Below are 23,821 nucleotides of genomic sequence, written 5' to 3'. Positions count from 1 at the left end.
AGCTTGTGAGGCCTCTTCCGCGTTCAGAGACCTGCCAAAAATTGGGTTTAGAGCCTGCGGTCACTGCCACACAGAGTGCAGTAACATGCCGGCTGCAGAATAACGCGAAGCATGCACAAACGGCGGTGTTATGTAACATCGAGGAATATCTGTACCTTGGAAGAATAGAGTGCGGACAGATTTATTTAAAATAAAGTAGGCTTAATTTCCATATGCTATTCGTGCAGTGACTGTATGTATTGAATTAAATTCACATAAAGCGTACCTCTGATTGTGCAACAAGCCGGTATATGCAGATTACAATGGATTGTGGGTAAGCGGATATCCGTGAGGGGTAGAATGTTCAGGAGCTGAACTGTTTAGAGCAGTAGCTGGTTTTAGTGCAGAGTTTGTGCTTATGTCACTTGTCCTAATAAAAAAACGCATATACTTGAAAGCATGTTTCACACGTTGGCAGTGAAATGTATTTACTTCTCATCTTCCTTGTCACAGTACTTACACCTGCCTTCCCCTCACCTATGTAAGATCATTCCTTTTCTATTTATTTATTTTTTTAATAAACTTTATCGTGCATTTGGTTAAAGAAAACCTTAAAAACTACTTAACTTTATATCACACAACACATAAAATTGTATTTGATATATTCATGCATTTTATAAAATCATGTAATATCACATTTTTGAAAGATATAATATATTCAAATACAATTCCTATTACTATTAGTGAATACAATTCAAGTTTCAATTCATGTAAATTGCTCTAATCTAAAACTAATTACACTAGAGAACTGGCTGGCTAAAACAATTTACTTTGACTCAAGTAAGTGGATTAAAAAAACGTATTCCATAGATAATTTGGAGCTACAGTAATCACAATAGATTACGTGCAGTAAAGTCTATTCCAATCTTGATAAATTTGTATGCATTCCATACAATCCACAAAATTCCCATATGCCTTAACATGAGCATTCAACCTTGTGCAGCATGGCAAAACCTGCCTGTCAGTTTCGGCCTTCCTTGTTATTGATATGTGTGCACATTAGTGTCTCGAGAGTGACCATTTTCCTCTTATGGCACGCTTGAATCGATGGGCTGTGTCTGCCGGCATCAGACTTTCTGGTCACCTAAGTGTTCATTCAAGTAGAACCCTGATCACTTGGAGCAACCAGAATATAGTGAAGGCCTCAATGGTAGCGCGAGATATTCTGTTCACTTATATCACCCATATGACAAGCAAGCACTCCACAAGCAGGGTGGGCCTTGGCTCAAAGAAACCTCAGTGTCACCCATATGACACGCAAGCACTCCACAAGCAGGGTGGGACTTGGCTCAAAGAAACCTCAGCGTCACCCATATGACAAGCAAGCACTCCACAAGCAGGGTGGGACTTGGCTCAAAGAAACCTCAACGTCACCCATATGACAAGCAAGCACTCCACAAGCAGGGTGGGACTTGGCTCAAAGAAACCTCACCGTCACCCATATGACAAGCAAGCACTCCACAAGCAGGGTGGGACTTGGCTCAAAGAAACCTCACCGTCACCCATATGACACGCAAGCACTCCACAAGCCGGGTGGGACTTGGCTCAAAGAAACCTCAACGTCACCCATATGACAAGCAAGCACTCCACAAGCAGGGTGGGACTTGGCTCAAAGAAACCTCACCGTCACCCATATGACACGCAAGCACTCCACAAGCCGGGTGGGACTTGGCTCAAAGAAACCTCAACGTCACCCATATGACAAGCAAGCACTCCACAAGCAGGGTGGGACTTGGCTCAAAGAAACCTCACCGTCACCCATATGACACGCAAGCACTCCACAAGCCGGGTGGGACTTGGCTCAAAGAAACCTCAACGTCACCCATATGACACGCAAGCACTCCACAAGCAGGGTGGGACTTGGCTCAAAGAAACCTCACCGTCCTCTAAGAAACCTCAGTGTCACCCATATGACAAGGAAATCAGGAATAGAAAGAGGGAGCTGAGTCTTGAACTACGAGCTATAGCTACATTCGAATTACATCCAGATGCATACAGCTGTAAACTGAAGGTTGCAAAACAAAATTACAATAAATGGTTGAAAAACCACAGGTATGCATCTGAATGTTCGTGTTGGCGCGACTTGGGACAGGCGTCCCTCTCTAATAATATTATTGAATTTTGGAGGATTATAAATGGTAGGGATTCTGATTTATAGATATACATGGAGTACCCAAAATGGGCTCGATTTTGCATCCCCAGCAGGTGTTTGGGGTCCCCCAGTGGATGCCTCCAGTCTGGATTATTGGCAGGAGATCCACGGGATCACTGGAGCTAGTAAATCCACTAGGGCTCCTGGACCCGATGGGATTAGCAGTACAATCATTAAATCTGATCCTGTAGTCTGGTCTCCCGCCCTAAACCGGCTATTCTTCTGGAATGAGGTTTAAAAAAATATACCAACCTCTTGGAGAGATATCATAATTGTTCTGGTCTTAAAGAAGGGCAGTCATGAGAATCCAAAAAACTATCGTCTCGTCGCCATGCTGGATGGGCCTGTGAAGATTTTCACCTGGGTCCTCCTTCCAGAGCTTGAGGACTGGGCAGAATCTTCCAATATCATCCCTTATAATCTGACCGGGTTTAGGAAGATCTCGATTACCACTGTAAACGTCCTTGCTATGACTATCATTATTCAACAAGCACGCATGATTAGGAACCTCCCGGTCTATGTGGCATACATCGATTACATCGACACTGTGGATCGTATAGGCTGCGAGGAAAGTTGCTTAATCTGAATATCCTCTCTGGTTTATTAAGGATGATCTTCCTTTTGCACACACAGACCAGTGTTAACATCAGATTGGACCAGCATGGAGGGACTGCCTCATGGATCCCAATTTATAAAGGCCTCAAACAAGGCTGCACGTTAGCCCCTATGCTAATTAACTTGTATCTCACGGATTTGAGTGCGGCTCTTATTAACTCTCTCGCTATCCCACCTAAACTAGGCTCCACCGCTACACAGTGGCTAGGTGTAGTATCGTGTAGCCTGCTAAGCTGGAGTGGAAATTCCAGAAGAGGAATGCGGAGGTTGGAGAATGCTGACGAGCGGCGGTTGATCGAGGAGAGCAGTGACAGCCTCATCATTCATATCCCCTTTGCATTCATATAACTTTATGTAAATAAAGAAGTTTAAAACCCCTTCTGCCTAATGTGAATACTTCAGTAGGCTATGCAGACGATCTTGGCATCATGGATCTTACACCCAGAAGAGATCTGCAATCTTCCCTGAATAAACTGAAGGCGTAGGCCGATGTTAATTTGCTCGCCATAAACATCTCTAAAACCAAAATTATGGTTTCAACTCTGTTAGTAAGAAGATCAACACAGCGAGATGGGAGATGGAAGGGGCCACACTTCAACTGGTGCCCTCATATAAATATCTGGGCATTGACTTTGATTGTAAATTAAGTGGTGTCCTACATCTGGATGAAGTCAAACTGAAGACCCATGTGACCATGGGTTGTGTCCGCTCTTTCGCCCAAAAGGGTGTTTTTTTCCGATGGGTTCAATAATGCAGCTTTATTAAGTTAGCCTCAGTCCCACTTTATGGAGCCGAAATATGGGCAGTGACACATTTTGAAGTGACGTGTACATTTCAACGTTCTTTGTTGAAGAGCATTTTACGTCTTGCATCTCGTACTGCCATTGAAATACTTTTTTCTGCAGTACAATGGCATGGCCATTTAATGTAAAATACATCTGAGCTGGGTGACCTTATTATGGAAGCTAGCTAATGCTCCGGAAAACTCCCATCAGGGCTTAATATATGACGCCTACAAGACCAGAGCCACCTTGATGCCATTTAGTAGCGTTGATAAACTTTGCACTAGGGCACAAAATTGACTTACAATTGCTCCTGAGAACCTACTGAGAACTACATTTTTCAGTTATGAGAAGTCTCCTGAAAGATATTCTAGGTCGCCATGGCAGGGAACAGGCGTTAGTCAATCTTGCCACAAATAATCATGCAGCAGAATTTGTCACCTATATACAGGATAGGCAGCTCACGCTTATTTATATCCAACCATTTTTGGGCAACTATATGGTTTGGGACTTAAGATTGAAATTCAACACTCTCAGGATGAGGGAAATTAAGTGGGTCTGGTACCACGTGCCAAGGGAAAGTAGGGAATATCGGTTATGGGGAGGGGGGCACTGGAGTTTGTGAGGCATCTATTGTGTAATTGTGTATCTCTTCAGACATTAAGGGCTGGTGCGCTACGAGCTGCGGGAATGACGCTGTCCATGCCCACTGTGGAAAGTGTTTATGGGTGGGAAACACCAAGCCTGCATTGTTTACTTTACCATGTTGTTTAGGACAATTGCAAATATTTTTTCAATTTTAGTATTAGTGTATGGACTCCCCTTATTTTAATGTTCCATTTTCGGAATATACTGTGGTAAAACTGTATGTGAAAAGTTGAACAAACGGGACCACCAGGGGGCGAGGAGCATGTTGGATGTGAAAGACTCGCACTCCTCCAGCACCGCAGGGCCTAGTGTGCCATTCCAATCCTCAGCCGGGAGTTTCAAATGGCGCCAGCGAGGACCCGAGCCCCACGTGGGTTGCCCAGCTGATTGAGAGCGCCGAGAGACCCAGCACGGCCCGGATCTAGACTGGAGCCCCGGAGAGGCACGGCCAGGAGGACGCCCGCTTTGGAGCGCACTGTGCAGCCAAGCCACTGGAGACAGCTCACCCCACACTGCCACCGGTCCCTAAGAGGACTGCCGCGGAGACCAAAGCTTCGAGACTCCCCCCCTGCACTCGCAGAACAGGCCCGAAGATCTGGGGCTGGGGTTCCCCCACCCAGTGCCCAAAAGCCTCAAGCGGAAGGCACAGGGGCACAATCCCCACAGAGATTGGGTACCGCACAGGCCCGGGAGTGGAGAAGGGACCAGCCCGGGCCCCGACTACTGGGAGACAATCCTGAATAGAGGGAGGCTCCCTGCGGGCCCCCACAAGCCACCCATCAGGTGAATGACAGAGGCCCGCCAACTCACCCACCGAAGACAAAAGCTCAAACGGACTTCCACACACCGCGGGGACAACTGTGGAGGAGCCCGGGCCTAGTGGGCAGACCCCGCGGGCATGACGGATGCACGGCAGGCCCCGAGGGGAGGTAGGAGGAGGTGAGTAAAGTGTGGGGGGAAGCAGTGCTGAGAGGGGTCATGCCTGGGTGATCCACCCCTCATAGAAAGTGCGACAAACAGACCTCATCCCTTGAAAGCCCACGGGCCTCCCCCGGACCGGGCAGCTGAGGCACACCAAGAGAAGCGGGCCCCAGCCCCAAGTACTGCGAGCTCCAAGGAGTCCCAGGCTAACGCTGGGGCCCCCACCGGGGAACACGGCATCCCAGAAACAAAGAGGGACCGGGGCCACCAAGTGGAATATCGGGACAGGGCAAGGTGTGTCCACATAGCACCCCCACGCCAAGGTGCATCAAGGAGACGGAACCCTGGAGCAGATCCTGCCACTAGCACAATCATCTCTCTCCAACGCTTTCGCCGGTCACCTACAGCCCCGAGCGAAGTAAACAGAGCCACCATGCCCACAGGTAGTGACCCCCCTTCCGCAGCACTAACGAAGGACGATCTTAAAGACAATCTCCAGGAGATTAATGAAATCCAAACTGATATACAAGTCTCAATAGTAGATCTCAGAGGGAGAGTGGATACACTAGAGGAAAAAATGGAAGGAATGGAAAATAACCACCTACAGACAGATCTGTTGGACATGAAGTATGAGGCGAGGCTAACAGACTTAGAAATGAGAGAGGAGGATATAATCCTGAAGATGGATGACTTAGAAAACAGGGAACGCCGAAATAATCTGCGCATTATGGGCGTGACTCAGCAAAGCAGGGAGACAGCTGCAATGTGGGAAGGAAAGTCCAAGGCCTCATAAACCAACTCTTCACTATAGAGGGGGGCAAGGAAGTCCAGCTGGAAAGAGCACATAGAGAGGGAGGGGCGGAGGTGGAGGCCCAAGGTCCATCGTTGTGTGCTTCCTCCGCTACAGATGGAAATAGGGTCCTAGAGAAAACAAAGAGGCTGGAGAGCTTCATCTTTGAAAGAGATACAATCAGGATCTACTAGGACCTCTCAGCCCTCACCTGCAGAGGAGAGTGTCGCCCGCTCACCCAGTGGCTCACTTGCCAGGACATAAGATATCGGTGGTCATTTCCATACGCCCTATCCTTTGAACGAGCTGGCGTGGACTATAGAGTGACTAGTGGCAAAGAAGCCTCACAAGTGCTGCAGTTGCTTAAGGACGATATCTTGGAGGATGGAAACGAGGTGGGCATACAGGCAACACCGGACACCAGGAGAGAACCGGAGGGCCCTTGGTCCACAAAGAAGAAGACAAAGGGCAGAAGAAAATTCAAGAAACCAAACACCCCCACGTTGGACGCTGGAGAGGACGAGGTGGATAAAGACTCGCTAACAGGGAATGCAAGGGCTTGAGTCAAGTAACCCCGGCCGGGGACATAGAGCTCGCCAAGGGAACTGAGGTGGATGGAGATGTATTCAACCTGGTGGCTTGCCCGTTGGCAGGCGTCATGAATAGGGTTGGGAGGGGGGAGGGGGTAAGGGAGGGGGTTGGGGGTAGGGACTCTCGGGCACAACACCGATCCAAATTCGTATGGGAACGGAGCAGCCTGCACAGGACCGGGAAGACGATGCACGCAAGGCAAAGATCCAATGGCAGACAATGAAAGGAAGGGCCGGGTCGAGACACTGAGGTTAGGCTCGCTTAACGTTAAGGGGCTAAAATCCCCAGCAAAATGCTCCCTTCTGGGGAGGGAAATGAAGAACGCCAAATTGGATGTCCTCTTTGTCCAAGAAAACAGAACGGTGAAGGGGGAAGAGAGGGTCATCCCGGGCTCGCAGGTGGGCCAGACCTTCTGGGCATCCGCCCACACAAAGAGAGGCGGAGTGGGGATCATACTACATAGGAATCAGCGGCTCACTGAGGTAACCAAGTGGGGCAGGGAGGACGGGAGATCCATGGTGGTATCGGGTAATCTGCATAACTCCAGAGTCACCCTAGCATTCATATACTGCCCCAACGTGGGTCAGACCAAATTCATCCAGGAGGAAATGGGAGAGGTAATCGCCAAAGATGAAGGGCTTCTACTCCTGGGTGGGAATTTTAACATGTGGGCGAACTGGGAGCTGAATCATAGTGGAGAGGCCATTCTGCTAGGCAGCAGAGGGGGTCGACCACAGGGGAAATTCCGGGACCTGAGGTGGGAGCACGGGTTGGTGGACATATGGAGGGAGCTACATCTGGCCGGAAAGGGATACACCTTCTGCTCTGCAGTCCATGGTACTAGGACAAGAATAGATTATCTCTTCACAGAGCACCAGAATATGAGCAGAGTGGAGTCTTGTGACATCCGCCCGGTCAGCTGGTCGGACCACGATTTGGTCTCGTCAGACTTTAGCATATCAGGCCTGAAACCCAGGGAATCCCTATGGAGATGTAACGACTTCCTACTTCGGGATGTGGTTTTCAAGGAGCAGATGGGATTGGCGATTAGAGAATATTTCGAGCTGAATGACACGGGAGAGGTTAACATAGAGACAGTATGGGTGGCGGCGAAGGCAACCTGGAAAGGTAGATTGATCGGCGAAGGGGCTTCCAAAAAAAGGTCAGAGATAATAGCATTGGAGAGGTCCGAAGGGAAGGGGGATGAGGAGATGGAGAGGGACACGGGCAACGCAAGAGGGAAGAGGCAAGAACTGAGAGAACTGGAGATGGGTAAAATCGTAGTGGGCCTCCAGCACCTGCATCAAAGATATTATGAAAAAGGCGATAAGGCCGACGCCATACTGGCAGCCAAACTCTGAGGCCAGCGGGCGGACAGATGGGTGGCAAAAATTGCAAGCGGGAAAGAGGGGGAAAGATCTGATCCGGAAGGCATAGCGGACTAATTCGCCGGTCTCACAAGACCCTTTATGGGAGGGAAGGAGAGGCAGTGAAGGAAGCACTCGAGGCATATCTCGATGGGGTTACACTCCCCGTCCTCGGAACCCCAGAACCCTGCAAGCATCTGCCCTAGACACCCCAATAAGGAAGAGGAGGAACTTAAGGCAATATCGGGACTAAAGCTGGGTAGGACCCCAGGGGAGGACGGGTTCACTGCAGGCTTTACACGGCCTTTGGGGGTCAACCGGCGGGGTTCCTGGCAGGTCTTTTTACTAACATCCTGACGACAGGGAGGGCACCCCCGTCCTTTGGCAAAGCATTAATAACGGTGATCCCGAAAGAGGGAAAGGATCCAGCAGACTGCCAGTCCTATAGACCAATCTCCCTCCTGAATGTGGATGCAAAACTATTCACCAGGATTATAGCCACGAGATTGGATGGCCATATGCCGGGTCTATCCACTCCGACCAGGTGGGCTTCATACAGGGAAGGCAGGGGGCGGACACCCTCTGAGAAAATGCTGCATATCATGAGGGAAGCAGCCCCTAAGGGATATAACCCAGTACCGGTGGCCATAAACGCTGAAAAGGCATTCGACCGGATTGACTGGGGGTTTTTACATGGAGTCCTCATGAAACTGGGTTTCGGAATGGGGATCTGGCAAGCCATCAAGGCCCTATGTGGATCCATCAGCTAGAGTCACGGTTAATGGGCACTTGCCACATACTTTAGCCTCCAGAGAGGGACGAGGCAGGGCTGCCCCCTCTCCCTGCTCCTGTTTGCAATGACCATGGAAATATTCTCAGAATATCTTAGAGGTTCCACAATGGTTCGCGGCATTGACATGGGAGATCGGACCTTTAAACTGGGCCTTTATGCAGACAATATTTTGCTACACCTGAGGGAACCCACTAGATCAGTCCCAGCCGCTTACAGGTTATAGAACACTTTGGCTTCTCGGGCTTCTCGGGTTTCAGGGTAAATATATGCAAGTCAATGATCTTCCCCTTTGCATCAGACATGGAAAGAAACCTGGCCGAACTGAATCCCCTGGGTCTCCAAATCTGCACTGAAGGGTTTTTAATTCCTGGGGATTAAAAACTTTTTAGACTTCATGAGGATTTAAGCCAGCAAACTACCCCCCGCTGTTTGATAAATTATTCAAGGACATGGAGGGATGGGGGAAGGGGCAAATTTCATGGATGGGAAGAATAAACGCCATAAAGATGAATCTCCTCCCCTTGGTCCTATATGTTTTCCAGATGCTCCCGTTGGAGGCCCCGGAAGCCCTCCTCAAAGAGGCCAAAAAGCGCATAATGAAATTCATATGGCAGAGCCAGAGTCCCAGAATAGGATATGAAACCCTCACCCTCCCCAAAGAAAGAGGGGGGGTCACCCTCCCAGATTTGCGGACATACCACAGAGCAACCCAACTTAGGGCCCTGGCCCCCCACCTTAGAGAGGACCCCAACAAACAATGGGTCTACCTCGAAAACTCCCTCCTGAGCCCAGTCACGGTGGGAGAATGGTTGTGGGTCCCAATGAAAAAGCTCCCAAGAAGAATCAGGGATCACCCGATACTTGGAACGATGTGGAAGGCGTTAGAAGGGAAGGGTCACGGGGAGACGGTGACCACTTGGCCTTCCCCTCTGAGCCACATTTGGTCCACGCCAGTTTTGGAAGAAATCCCAGGCCACGAACACTACCAGTCCTGGTTCGACGCGGGCCTCCGTAAAGTCGGCCAGCTGGTGAGGGAGGAGTCCTTCATAAGTATCCAGGAGCTCGAAGAGGCACTGGGAATCGGCAGGCTCTCCCCGCTCCTTTATCTATGGCTTAAGGGAATCCTAATGAAACCGAAACTAAAGCCTTGCATACAGAGAAAACTCACCCCAGTTGAGAAAATCCTAGACACCCATGTAGAAATGAAAGGGCTCCTCTCACTCCTCTATGGAGCTCTCTTGGCCCCCCGGGAGGGAACAACTAATAGCCTTAGAAGAAAATGGGAGCGGGACCTGGGCTGTGGAATCGGGGACGGTCTCTGGGGGCGACTCTGCAGCAGAGCATTCAAAACATCGATATCCTGCCAATATAAGACGCATGCCATTAAATTCCTACACAGGTGGCATTATGACCCGATCACCCTTTCCAGGATGTTCCCTGATGTAGTCCCGTTGTGTTGGCACAGCTGCAGGGAAAGAGCCAACTATTGGCACATGTGGTGGTCATGTAGGAAGGTCCGAGCCTACTGGACAGAAGTGCTCAGCTGGCTCAGGGAGGCGGGAAAAGAGGTATTCCCACAAGACCCAATTCTGATAATATTTGGTCTGCAGCAAAAAGATGAACACTGGGAAAAATGACCAGACCTCACACACTCACTACTGTTGGCAGCCAGAGCAGCCAGGGCTAAAACGTGAAAGAGGCCCGCCCTCCCGACGAGGAGAGAATGGGTGACAGTGGCCAAGGACATCTACTTTATGGAAAGACTTACGGCAGCAATACACGGTTCAAGTGCTCAGATAGAGATCGACTGGCTGCAATTCAATGAGGTGTTTGCCAATACAGAGGACTCGCCCGGAGGTCCCTAGGGGCCCTTGACCCGGCCCGAAACATGCCTTGGTATTGAACAAGTTGACTCTGAACCAGAAGAGTCGGTTAACCACTGACGGCCTGGAGCCCGGTCGGAGCTGCCCCAAGTTGTTCAGCGTGGACAAGCGGAGCGAGTGTCCTGAGACAATGGGTTAGGTGGTTTGGGGGAGGTTGGGTGAATATATCAAGGAACAATGGTTTATAGTTTGATTTGTTGCGGGCATGTGCCCAAAGGTTATGTTCGGAAAAACCTTGCTGTTACCTTTAAAAACCAATAAAAATTGAATTTTAAAAAAAAGTTGAACAAACACAATAAAAATGAAAAAAATAGCCATCTTTTAAAACAAAAACCATGTTGGTGTGTTAATAATGTGAAGCAATGATGAATTAAAAGCACATTTATTTATTTATTTTCACATTTATAGCAGCCCTCGGGCATCTAGGCACTAGTTACGTTATCAGCTAGAACATTTACATAACAGATACAATACCAATGCATATCAACAGCCTGTCTGTTTTGTACGTGAGGAAATATTTAAAAATAACACGTGTGTGCCGTGTATGCTCATATGGTTGCAGTAAGATAATATCAACAAGCTTTCCTTTCCTAGAGACACAGGAATGCAGTGACTGATGACCTGTGGCTCTGGAGAAATGTCTTTATATGATGCAGAGCAGGTTACTTCCTATGTGCCACGTGACCTTCCATTCAACAGATGATAGCTAGTTCAGTCCATTATAGTGCCCTCTAGGATTTGTCTCTCTGGATTCATCATCGAGGATGTATGCCTACAATCATGGAACACATTTCAATGCATACAAGCTGTTGTAATACAATAATCAAATCAAAAACACCATGGCCCTGATTCACAGAATGTATTCCTATGGGATTGCGCCATTATGAAACACTTCCATGAATCAGGCCCCACATGTGTATTAAACAAAAAGTACGAACAAATCAACACAATCATGCAGATTCAGAGTATGTTATTGAATTACATTCGTTTGTAACATACTTTACAAAGCACATACATTGAGAATCTGCAGTTAAATATGTGCGGAAAGTGTGGTGAGTGCCCACTGTTTGTCGATTTAACATTAGCATTAGTCTATCTGCGGGTCTACGTCCAAAGAACAAGAAGTTAGAAGCAATTATACAATAATGCCTGTCCTTGTCGAATAACAGAGTGATGGGATCTTGTGGTAGATGCCTTGTGTAGAGAGGATAGCCTGACTGTGAATTAGTGATAGACGTTTCGGCTGGTGTCTTAAATTCAGCGACCAAAGCCTTCTTCAGGACCCATATCAATTGCTTAAACGGGGACCCTGTATGTAAACATAAGCTACTAATGAATATGTGTGTACCTCAGTGTAGGCATCTAATCAAGATTAAAATGTACAATATAAAGTAGCGCAAGCGGATCGGAGGGCAAATGCCCTACACATTGGAACATAACAGCATAACAGCTTAAAAACAAGAGCACAATTAGTCAGGGGACTCACCTGAAAGGAGTGCCGGAATGTTCTGCAAGTGAGAGAGAGTCCAGAGTGAAGGTCGAGGTTTGTTCAAAGTGTCTAATTGCAACGGTAAGAGGCAAAAGGAAACGGTCTCAGATGGACAATGACGCATATAATTCCCCCAGCCTGTTAGAGCCCAGTGCGCTAAACACCTGGCCTGTGGGCCAAAGATTGGCGGGAAGGCAAGGGGGGGGGGAGAGAGAATGAAACAAAAGAACTCACCCTCCCGATTTAGACAGGAGACCCCCGACCTTTGCATCAAAAATGTTGCTATTTTGGGTTTTTCCATCCTAAAATAATTCTAACCCTAATGAAATCCAATGGGAAATAATGAGAAGTTCCGTTCTCCCACTTCCTGTGACAAAATCTCGCTCCCAGGTGCTCTGAAACGTTGGCATGAATGGACAATGTACTCGACAAAGCAAAGAGGTGCTGGGAATGTTGGCTCCAGTCCCAGGAGACAGGCGACAGACATTACATTAGCCCTTTTCTCTATTCAGAGGTCACTGGGTCAGGGAAGAGCTCACTCTGGTCAGGGGTCAATGAACTGGAGCTTGAGAATACCTCAGTGCGGAAACAGCAAAAAGAAGCCACTGCTCAGGGCAGCTCAGTGAGTAGAAGGCAATACAGCAGTGCACCCAGATATCCACATACCCACAATCCTTTGCGGAAATATGCATAGACAAACCTTTACAATGATAGCAGAAGCTGTATATTTGTGTAAAACAGTACATGGAGTCGTACCTTGAAGATCACAAACTAAATTTAACTGGTTTATTTTAAATCCTGTACTGATCCGACACTATCATGTTCAGCGTTGAGGTGTTAAAAAGTGCGCGTGGACGATTGTGGAGATGTTTTGCAAAGGATGGAAGGGAACCTACAGCTCACCGTGATGCCCCGCATCAGCTCAAACCTTTCCTTGATACAGCTTGTGAGGCCTCTTCCGCGTTCAGAGACCTGCCAAAAATTGGGTTTAGAGCCTGCGGTCACTGCCACACAGAGTGCAGTAACATGCCGGCTGCAGAATAACGCGAAGCATGCACAAACGGCGGTGTTATGTAATATCGAGGAATATCTGTACCTTGGAAGAATAGAGTGCGGAAAGATTTATTTAAAATAGAGTAGGCTTAATTTCCATATGCTATTCGTGCAGTGACTGTATGCATTGAATTAGATTCAAATAAAGCGTCTTCTATGATTATGGTCACAAATTGGTATATGCTAATTAAAAGTTGGTATATGCTAAGTACATTGGATTGTGGGTAAGCGGATATCCCTGTAGTCCGAGTTCGTTTATGAGCTGAACTGTTCAGTGCAGTAGCTGGGTTTAGTGCAGAGTTTGTGCTTATGTCACTTCCATACTTGCCAACATTATGTGACCAAAAAGATGTAGGATTTTTCATCTTTCAAAAATAGTAATTCCCATAACAATGACATCACAGGAAAATACAAAACATACATTGTTGGCACCTTCGACACATTCTAGAATACACTGCCCATTTAACAGCACAACATGGGAAGATGGTCACATGTTAAAATGTATAATTCTGACCGGTAATTTAACACCAAATTCAATTAGCTAACTTCACAGAACATAATCACACAGAGCTGGTAGGCAACATTTGCCACTGCTCTGTATCAGCAGCCCAGGCAGTACATATTTATTGCATGTTGAACTCTGAATGACATGGCAATTGATAACCCCCTCAGTCTGATAGGCAGATGCTATGTGATGGTGTTACACTCTGCCACTTGCCTTCACTGGTGATTCACCTAAGGATTGTTTGTCTCGGCAAGAGTGCAGGACAGAGTCAAGTAGATATCAGGTCAGTGGATTGGTCTGAGACCAATCAAAGTAATCACCTACCAGCCCACTGTACAGACAGACTAATGTGTTGCATGCTATGTCCTGCAACCTGCCTTAGAGACACATAAATTACCCGCCACTGTAAAAAGCAGTAGGATCTGTCACTGAAATCTGTGTGTGGCAGGACTACTTAAAAAGCAGTAGCCTACTGCCTAAATCTGTAGGGTTGGCAAGTATGCACTTGTCCTAATAAAAAAAACGCATATACTTGAAAGCATGTTTCACACATTGGCAGTGAAATGTATTTACTTCTCATCTTCCTTGTCACAGTACTTACACCTGCCTTCCCCTCACCTATGTAAGATCAGTCCTTATCTATTTTTTTTAAACAAACTTTATTGTGCATTTGGTTAAAGAAAACCTTATTAACTAGTTTATATCACAACGCATAAAATTGTATTTTATATATTCATGCTTTTTATAAAATCATGTCATATCACATTTTTGTAAGATATAATATATTACAACAAAATTCCTATTAATATTAGTGAATACAATTCAAGTTTCAATTCATGTAAATTGGTCTAATCTAAAACAATTTACAATAGATATCCGGCTGGCTAAAACAATTTACTTCGACTCAAGTAAGTGGATTAAAAAACGGATTCCATAGATAATTTGGAGCTGCAGTAATCACAATAGATTATGCGCAGTAAAGTGTATTCCAAAATTGATACATTTTTATGCGTTCCATACGAGCCACAAAATTCCCATATGCCTTAACGTAATGAGCCTTCAGCCTTGTGCAGCATGTCAAAACCTGCTGTCAGTTTCTATCTCCAGGTGGGACAATCTACATTTTCTATCTGCCAATTGGATAATCATCCAAGCACGCAATATTTAACAGTGGGCAACAAGTTAGTTAAATCAGAGATATATAATACATATTTTAACCCACCCAGTCCATTGGGTGGGTCACAGCTCTCGAGATCTCCCTGTAATTCCACAGACACACTTCTTGCCAAATGTTCCGTAAACTTGCCCCAAAATGTACGATTGTCCTTATTTCAAAAGATTTTGTAGAGCAAAATCCAATTTGCATTATTAAGGGAATATTTGTAATTTGTCACCCAATTTTTATAACGCATAGATAGAAAAGTGAGCTGTGCTTCTTTCTCATTAAAAGTAAGTTTCACTTGTTTTCAGAGCATAGTTATAGCTTTATGGTACATGATCTTTGTTTGTGAAATAAGAGGGTCAAATATTGCCCTGTTTGGCTTGGACTTTTTATTAATTACGTTGTGAGATAAGGAGTGAGTCAGGTCTATCACCCGGGACATCATCATCTCTATGTCCCAATCTTGTGTTTCTAGCCAGGTGTCAAGAAAGTTTATGTTTTTAAGTATGTAATCATTAAATACACTGGTTGTCCTTTCAGTCCATATTGATTGCCAGTAGTGTTAACACTAACATTAGTCTCCAGACAGGACATCTCTAATGCATGATCTAACCTAGTAGACCAGGTGAGCGTCACTTTCAGTGTTGTGGGCAATGTGTACTAGTTCACTACTTCTATACTTTCCAAAGTTAACAAAAAAATAATCCAATGTTGACTTGCTATGGCCATTAGTCCGGGGGTAATTGGATTTCGGGGTGACTAATGTTTATTCTGGGAAGGCAAATCAGATCATACACCTCCAAGAAGCTCTGCCATCCCCGATCACGGATCCCGCAAACCTGCACTGGACCTGTTTCATGCAACTCTTTAATTAGGCTGTTCTGCATGGAAATGTGTAAATCATGAACATTAAAGTCCCCTGCAATCAGTACTTTTGCAATAGGATAATTAATGTACCACTCTAAGAGTATAGTCCCATCCAAGTGCTAGATTATTTGTTATACCAGTCCATTGGATGGGTCATAAATGTTTATGATTAGAACTCATTCCTTAGTTTGATGGAAAAACAAGGCTGCAGAGAGGACTTGCGGAAGAGAGTATTCAACATTGACCAGATCCAGGGAAAATCTACTGCGGGCACCAATGCCTGAACCACCAGATGGCCGACCTCTAAGTGAGCTCTGGGCATATTTACAGAGAACACTGTAGCCATCTATGTTAAAATCCATGGTAAACCAGGTTTCCCATCATAAGAGTAATCTGAATCCCAGTGCTTCCAATTCAATGGAGCAGGATTTTATCATTGCAACAATTAAGGGGGACACAAATTCCACTAAACCCAGTTGGTCATACTGTTGAACTCTGGAAGTTCGATGGATGTTATATCAACAAGTCACCAACTTGAGAAAACATTTACAGTATGATTTTTCGGTTTACAAATGGACTACAGTTTGTAAGGAAAATCTCCTCAATTTTAACCCTTTTGCCCAATTACGTCACGTCTTCATCTGTGATACTTTTCTTGTGTGCCGTTTCTGCTGCTACTAAGTCTTCCTTCAGTTGTGGAGGACTAAAGTTCAAAGGCTGCAGTTGGACGGGGTGCCAGGGCTGCCCCTGTTTTTCTTGTTCAGGGAGCTGAACAGATTCCAGGGCATCTCGTTGTTGCACTCGATACTGGTTGTTTATTTCCAGTGAGGAAGCAGGCAAGGAGATATAAGGGGCAGGATATTTTAAATGTGTATTAGGTGTGTGTATCTATTGGTCAATTGGTCCCTGGAGATTTGTCTGCCGGACCATTACTTCCCCTAGTTCATGTTCCTCCAGAGTCTTAGGCTTCAGTATGAGCGGGGTGATGTTTTGATTTGCACCCCCTAAATCCTCTGCCCGTTCAAACCAGCAATTAGGATTGTTACCCCTTTCTGGGCTGTGGTGCGTTTAGAATTGGTGTCTTGTTATGTGTAGTCGGGATAGGTAGAGGAATGTTAGTGGGCGTGGTTTCTTTCAATGAATAGGGTTCAAGGAGACCTCATTGTAATCCCTGTCTCCTTCCTCTATAGGGGGTCAGCGAGACTTCTTCATAATCCTTGTCTCCTTCCTCTATAGGGGGTCAGCGAGACCTCTTCATAATCCCAGTCTCCTTCCTCTATAATGTGCAAAGAATTGTTAATAATTTCCAGCCGTTCCAGATTTTTTGCCGAGGTTTTTCCATGTATGTACTGTGGGATGTTTTTATCCACGCATCCAAGCCCTACCTCAAAACTGTGCAGTACTGACATGGAAAACATCATGATGGCCAGAGCTTCCCAGAAAATGCACAGGGAAATGCAAGAAGAATAGGCTGCCACTCATTTTGCCGATGTTATGGGCACAGAAGGGCACTGCCTAAAACCACCATTGGACTACCCACACAGTAGCCTGAAACCATTGGGAATGGCAATGCTGATTGCCAAAAGCAACCTAGAATTGTGGGGAATTCATTTTCTTAAATCCCAAAAATGGGTGCATTACCAGTACTCACCACTATCAGAAAGCCGGCGTTTTAAAACAACACCAGACTTTTTTTTTGTGTAAAACTGAATAAATGAACCCAAAGCAGGCCAAAGAAAGACTTACTGAGAGGTGGATACAATGTAAAGTTATATTCTGAAGTGACTTGAAGGTTTATAACAAGACTGGCTAAGCTGTGGATTTCAGCAGTTTAAGTAAATTTGGACTGAAAGACACTAAAAATCTAAATGTTTAAAAGAAATGAGTGACCTAATTTTGAGTGTCACATAGGTTGCAATGGTTTTAATGTCATAGTTCTAAACTTAGAATCAGCATTCTAGCTGCATATGTAACAATGGTTAATTTTATTTGAATGCAGAAAACTGGGTAACTAAAAGTGACATTAGCTGGGGCCTGGCTTAAGGAACTGAATTCTGCCCACCAGCTACCCCCGACAGGAGATGAGACTTGCACAACAGCTGTGTTCCCAGGCCTAGCTGCCCTTTTGCTGCTCCCACCAAAAGGGATATGACACTTCCCTGATTGAATTACCTGGGCTCTGCAGGAAATTGAACAAAGCCCTGTCCTGACTCAGGCAAATGTTTTATTATGGGGCCGTAAAATGTGGCTTCCTCCTGGAAGGAAAGGGGAGGAGCACTGCCTGTGAGAGCAAGCTGGCTTGGCAGAACTGGGAAAACCAGAAATTCAACCTTGTGCTGGGGGAAACCACACCCCTGTAGCCAGAATATGGTTTTAGAAAAAGATGAATAACTCATAGTACGGACTTGTCATAATTATTTAAATGATACCATAATTCTTGTGATTTTTCTGCCCACATTTTAAGAGGTTTTTAGAACCGGTGGCATGATCTGGGGGCAAGCTAGCAGTTAAGAGGGTATTACTTAAAATGTATGCATGTTAAAAGTCTGATACTTCATCAATTAATGCCTGCATGTCTTGCACACATTTGGGTAAATTTGAGTAAGAATCTGATATTGGTAACCTGACCAAAAAGTGAAATATGTTGCTATTTCTGAATGCAAGCTCCCAGGAAGAGCAGATTTGGACAGGGTATACCTCCTGTAATATGTGATGGGTGCATGTAATTTTAAACAAATGTGTACCTGTGCAAATATGTCTTTTGGGTCAAAATATAGATTGTGTGTAATTTGACAGGGGTGGGTTCTCTGTACCATAAACAGACCTCATCATGATGACACTTCATTTCATTCCCCCAATCAAGGGGAAGAGGATGAAGTGGCCAATGACAAGTGGAGAGGGGTAGTTCCTAGGAAGCTAGCCTTTCCACCCATTTTCAAAACACATAAAAGCAGACAGTCAGGACAGATAGGGAGATTCAATTCCATTTGCTGCAACGCGCTCTGCCGGACCATACAACATTCAGAGATCCAGACTTCAAATCCATCAATCTCCAGAATCCAGAGAGGCTAGACCAGCAGAGCAGAGCTGACCCAGACCACTGTTAGCAGAACCAGAGAGCTGACCCAGATCACTGTGAAGTGCAGAGACCAGACCGGAGTCCAGTCTAAAACCTGACCAGATCCGTGGCGAGGCCCATCTATTTCAAAAATATATTGTGAGTACTTAGCAGAACTGTGCAGTACCAATCTCTTAGTTAAAATAATCTAATCCAAGCTATTTTAATCTAAGTAGAACTGCCTCCTAACTGTCACCTGTCATTTTGTAAAGCTGTCACCTGTCATTTCTAGTTGCTAGCTGTCACTTGTCACTTTGAACTTTAAAATTTCAAATCTGAAAAACGACCTTTACCATATCGCTCATATCTCCGTGACCGTTTGTCTTAGAGACTTGCAGTAACTTTCCTCTGAAAGCTGGGAATCTTGGCTTTTCAACGAACCTAGAACCACATTCCGATTCTCTACACCTTTGCCGCAATGGTGAAAAACGCACTCGCGAATTTACTGCGATTTGCAAATTTCTCCACGTGTGAAAACCGCAGCTTCATTGCTTTACTTGCTAAAAAATTTGTTTGCCTCTTAAGAACCATCCTGAATCATTGCTAGAGTGAGCCTGGACTAATATTAACTAGATACCACTCACCCTGAACCTCTAGAGGGATATAAAAGCATTTTAGCATATTTTTCACTTCATTGCCAGCACATATAAAAGCATTTTAGCACATTTTCCAATATATTGCTATCACATATAAAAGCATTTTGGGCCTGTGTTTCAACTTCTGTAGTCTAAGCTTGCTGGGGTGAACTGAATTACATTTGATTGCATTTCTGAGAACTGTGTGCTTTCCATCCATTTCCTTGCATTGCATAAAGGGGGGAGGGGATTGCCAGAGAAAAGTGATTACATTGTTTTGTTGAAGTCATATTGAGTATTTCTATATTGCATTTCATTCATTCAACCTTGCATTTCCTTGAACCCTATAAAGCATCCTCTACCACATTATTCTTCTGTGCCTATTTACCAGTGTTGCTATCTTATCCATCCTATAACCACTCATCATTGATTATAAAGAAGTGTGCTAGTGCCGGACTATCCATTATTGATTACTGCTCAGATTAAGTGTGATATTCAATTATTAATTTATTATAAAGTGTGATATATATATATATTGTTTAAATTATCAAATAAACCTTTAAACTTGCAAAACAGAACTACTTCTTGGCTCAGTGGGGTCAGGGGGATTCCAAGAGAGGGGTGTTATATAGGGGTAGTCATCCAGAACGCATGAACTGGACATAAAGATATATTAATAAGAGTTTCCATTCAGTATCCCAGACTAGGCATTGACTTAGCTGTAGTGTTGAATTGAATCCTCTTACAGTACAGGGGCTCAGAGTGCAATATATTCGGATTTATCGTCCCTCTAACTGTTTTACTATAATTCGACCCAGTGGGAAGTAATGAGTTTTACAAGATTCAATCTACAACCTTTGTGAATATATATTTGTATTTGTATTTATTTTATTAAAAAAGCGCAGCCAGGCCCGGGGGCATACGGGCACGTACGTTAGATCTGGTTACAGTTACAATTAAAAGCAGTCAACAAAGGGTTGTGTTACAGTTACAGGTATGTACATACTTAGTGTTGCAAGTGCATACATACATAATCAAAGATGTCATACATACATAGTCTAAGATAAATACATTAATTACAAAAGTGTGCAGTCAGCAGTCAATCACTCTAGGAACAGTAGGTTAGGCTGTCATAGAGTCCATGTTGTGAAGCCAACACTTCGTGTTGTGTTTGAATAGGTTAAATGAAGGTTCTGCTCGCAAAAGCGCAGGGATTGTGTTCCATAATTTAGAAGCTTGTACAGGGAAGCTAGCTCCTCCCGAATTATGAAGTTTGAATCTCGGTATGAACATAGTGTTAGCTTGTGCTGCTCTGAGTGGTCTTGAGGAGGTGTGAGGCGTAAGTTGGTTGGTAAGGTATGCTGGTGCCAGGTTGGCTCTGGCTTTGTGTGTAAGGGCCAGAGTTTTGAGGGAGATTCTGTGCTCGACTGGGAGCCAGCGTAGTTTGCGTCTGGTCTCAGAGATGTGTGCCTTTTTGGGAATGTTGAGGGCGGCCCTGATGGCATTATTTTGAATTACTTGAAGTTTGTTGATATTTTTGTGGCTAGTGCCTGAGTAAAGGGCATTACAATAGTCTATCTTGGATAGGACTAATGCTCTAGCAAGAGTAATGCAATTGGGTGAGGAGATGAACGGCCTACATAAAGTGATCAGTTTACAGGTGTAAGCGGCTGATGATGCTACTGCATTAGTTTGTTTGGAGAAGGATAAGGTGGCATCGATGTAAACCCCAAGGGTTTTGGTGTTATTTGACACAGGGATGAGATTGCCATCTATGGTGAAGGATTTAAATGCGGGATTGAGATTTTTGAGTTTGGCGTGAGTGCCAAGGATGATCAGCTCGGTTTTTTCGTCATTGAGGCAAAGTCCATGATGTGCCATCCATGCTTGAATTACTGAGTATATTTCATTAAGGGTTTTGCTGTCTGTTTCATAGTTGCCCGAGATAGGAATGAGTATCTGGGTGTCATCCGCGTAATTAGTATATGTGACACCCAGATAGTCAAGGATATCAAAGAGGGGCTTTGTGAATACATTATAAAGTGTCGGGGACACACAAGAGCCTTGCGGGCCTCCACAGGGTACTGGCGAGGGTTCAGCAGAATCAGTGGGAGAGAAGACCCTCATGGTTCTGTTCGCCAAGAAGGAACTGATCCAAGCTGTGGCTGTGTCTGAGAAGTGTGCTGCAGTTTTCAAGTGGTGACAGAGTGTTTGGTGGTTGACCAAGTCGAAAGCTGCTGACAGGTCAAGCAGTAAGAGGAGTGCCAGTTTGCCATTGTCTTTCATGATTTGGATCTGGGTCGTGAGATCTATTAAAGCAGTTTCCGTACCGTGTCTAGGTCGGAAACCTGATTGCCTAAGTCCTAAGAGATTGTTTGATTCTAAGTAGGCCTGTATTTGTAAGTAGGCTGCTCTGTCCAGTATTTTTAATAAGAAAGGTTCAGTCGTTATCGGCCTATAGTTAGACGGGTTGGCTGGGTCAAGTGTAGGTTTTTTGAGGAGTGGTATGACCCACGCGTCTTTTAGGTTATCAGGTACTACTCCAGATTTGAAGGAGGCATTGATGAGGTTGGTGATGAATGGTGCTAGATCGTGCGCAGCGGCTTTGATGGTCGGGCAGGGCAAGCATCACCTTGGCAATTTGAGGGTTTGAGTTTCCTGATGAAGTTTTCTACTTCCCAAGTTGAGAGGGGTGAGAAGCTGAAAGGTTTGCAGGTTGACTTAAAGGTAGGTGATTTGTTAGGTAATTGTTTGTAGTCCGGGTCAGCTAGTAGTCGAGATTTTTTTGCATTGATTTTAGATTGTAGGCGGGCTATTTTATCTAATAAGGCCTTCTGAATATTACTACACCATAGTGCGTCAGTAACACATTTGTCTATAAATTCACTTTGTCCTTTAGCTCTGGTTGTGCACAGTGCCTCTATAGCCTCAATGCTGGAAGTTATTGCGTTTAGCTTTGATGTCAGTTTCACAGTGGGATTCAGCAGTGAAGCGCTTGGGGACGAGTAGGAAGACTCTTCTCCATCACTGTCTGTGTTGCAGGAAAAGGAATATGACAGTTGCGTGGGAGAGACCATTTTAGTGAAGTCGGGTGTGGTGGAAAAGTTTGTTCCTATAAGGATGTCAAGTCCCTGGGGGTCTATGTACATTTTGCAAGGAATTGCATGTAAAACCAATACACATCTTCAGCAGCGAAGTGTTGTTGCCGGTTACTGGGGAAGAGTTTGTGGCTATGGAGTTAGAGGAGAAGAGGCGACCACTGGGGTATTCGGGGCCGGTGGCACATGTTATAGGAAGTTAGTGATTACAGGTTGAGAGCCTGTTGCCTCTGGCACTTTCTTCTTTTAACAATCTTTGGTGTTTATGCTTCAGCTGTTGCAGACTGGCCAATAGACTGGGCGCTGAGTACAATTAGGGAATGAGCAGAGTAAGGGCGGAGACCCCGATCTGCAACCATCGTGGTCTAAAATGCTAAAATGCATAGAACAGAAGAGCGTCCCACTGGAGCTAATACTCAGGGTGATTCTACAGCACCAGTAGTGCCAGTGTTTACTTAACAGCAAGAGCCCAATCCACAAGGTTCCACCTACAATAGCTTCCACTGTAGAAATACTGGAAAGCAGTCCTCTCACACAGCAGACCAATCACAAGCCCTCTCGCTCCACACTTCGCATGAATACTGGGTATTTGAAGAACACTTGAGCCTGTAGATGGAATCCCATTATGTGTGGGTGTTGGGCTATCAGTGTCACTGTCGGGTCTATGTCTAGCATTATTACTGCATCCTAAAGCATGCCTACAACTTCAGAACGTGCTGGGAACATTGTCTGAATGCGCTGGATCGTCTACTTCTCCAACATTATGATGTTTGCTTCACATTCTGTCACCGAGAGTCTTGTCACCACCTCCAATTGATCAAAGTGAATGTCAGTGAGTGCTAAGGCCCTTGCCATGCAGTAGAGTAGCAGGCACCAGCCAGTGGCCGGGCTCTCTGTGACATGTATTGTTGCCGAAACTATATGACCCTTATGATGCAGGTCACATCTGAATTGTCCTATTGACAGGAGGGTGTGAGTAGCGCCCCATTGAAAAACCTTCACCTGCTTATAAAGGCTGCAGATCAACTGGTAGCGGTTTTCATTCATCACGTTGATGGTGGCCCCCGTATCTACAATGAACTGATGGTCCAGGTTCCCGATCTGGATGGTAACTCTCTGGGCCGCGCCATCGTCCACATCTGCACTGTCTAGGTGTACATATTCTCGACTATATCGGTCGACCAGGGCGTAGTCCTCCCGAGCGTAGGGTTCTTCTTCTTGCTTTTCATGGGGATTCCCGTATAGGTCATATGGATTCTCATATGGGTCTCTTGCACTGCCGGAGCCGTATGTTTCCTGGTGGCATACCTGTGGCTCTGTGGTGTTCTGCAGGTGATCATGCCCCATCTGGTACTGCACCGCCACCTGCAGAG

The sequence above is a fragment of the Ambystoma mexicanum genome, chromosome 1q, assembly GCF_040938575.1.
Source record: "Ambystoma mexicanum isolate Mex_15411 chromosome 1q, UKY_AmexF1_1, whole genome shotgun sequence".
NCBI classification, from domain to species: Eukaryota; Metazoa; Chordata; class Amphibia; order Caudata; family Ambystomatidae; genus Ambystoma; species Ambystoma mexicanum.
Note: the sequence above shows the minus strand (reverse complement) of the source record.